A 1,466-nucleotide genomic window follows, 5' to 3' on the forward strand; every position below is an offset into this window, starting at 1 on the left:
GGTTAATATTATTATTAAACAGGATTTATATAGCGCCAACATATTACGCAGTGCTGTAAGGTTAGAAATGTGTGAACAATTTACCTTGGAGATTTGGATTTTTTTGAGATTGGAATAACATAAACCCATGTCACCATGTCAACTAAGCCAATCAGTGTTGTATTAATCAAAAAGGATATATATATATATATATATATATATATATATTATATATTACTCTATTTACACTTTAAAAGGCTAAGCTTTCCCTGTAATTTAATTGCTTTGTGCATGTTAATCATTTACAAAACACAAATTCTCTGGGTGGCTAAACTCTTTCTTTAAGCAATCATGCTGATTGCAGTGTCTACCACACATACAGCCACTAGAGGGAGGAGGGACAAGCTTGTGTTTGGTTGAATGTTTATTGTAATTAAAATCAAGGTATTATTATTGATTTTTTTTATTTTTGTTATATGTTATTATTGTTTACTTTCCTATTTTTTTACATTTGTTTTAAATAAATAGAACTAAACAAATAAAAATGACATGTAGCTAGTATCATAATCATTTATATTCTATTTATTGTATCAAGTGCTAATTGTTACAATTGTAGCTAAATGTGGAAGGAATTGATACTATGTGTTTTGTGTTTTCCTCTAATAGATTGGATTTTATTGGTTACTCTAAGAATGTGAATTAGTTTGTATAATTCAGCCCCTAGAATAAGGTTATTAGGTGGTTTGTATGGGTAGGAGTGTGGTGGGGTAGACTGGCATGACATCACCATGAGTTGGGCTGCCTTGGCACATGGTGGGGGTCAGTGTTGGGCTCTTGTACCTCTTGCCCTGGCTAGGCTCCTAGTTGAATTGTGTTGATATATATCAGTTTACTGGTAGAGGCTGATTTATTTTTAACCCTGAGGTGTACAAGTCCCTGACAGTTTGGATAAATTAGCCAGGCTTGGCAGAGCTCTAATCAGAGGATAATATTTCAGCACCTTGGATAGAGCGTGAAGAATGAGAGAGACTCATCTCTAGGTGTCAGATCGATTCCCCAACTAAACACATCTAAGCGTCATACAGCTGCCTAATACAAGGCCAGCAATGCCACATTAAACCAGATTACATTGATCGACCCCTAGATGTACTACATAGCCCAGCAGACAAACACAGCAACACCATGACCTGCTCTGCTAGGGACACAAGAGGTGCAGATGGCATGGAGAGGAATATACCTTCCTGGAACACAGAAATCCAGGGCAACCATCATCCCATAGATGTAGGGAACTACAAGTCTCAGTGTGGCTGGCATGGGAGACTAGGACTTGTAGTCCTAATAGTCCTTACATAATTGGCTGTGTGTTGCCTTGCTTTGAATACAATATATGTCTGTCCCCCTACCTACATTGCTTCCTACATTTTCTCTGTCTTCCCAAATCTGTTTTTATACATTTTTGTGTGTAGATCTATCTATATATATATACA

Source organism: Pyxicephalus adspersus, chromosome 7 (genome assembly GCF_032062135.1).
Source record: "Pyxicephalus adspersus chromosome 7, UCB_Pads_2.0, whole genome shotgun sequence".
Taxonomy (NCBI): Eukaryota; Metazoa; Chordata; class Amphibia; order Anura; family Pyxicephalidae; genus Pyxicephalus; species Pyxicephalus adspersus.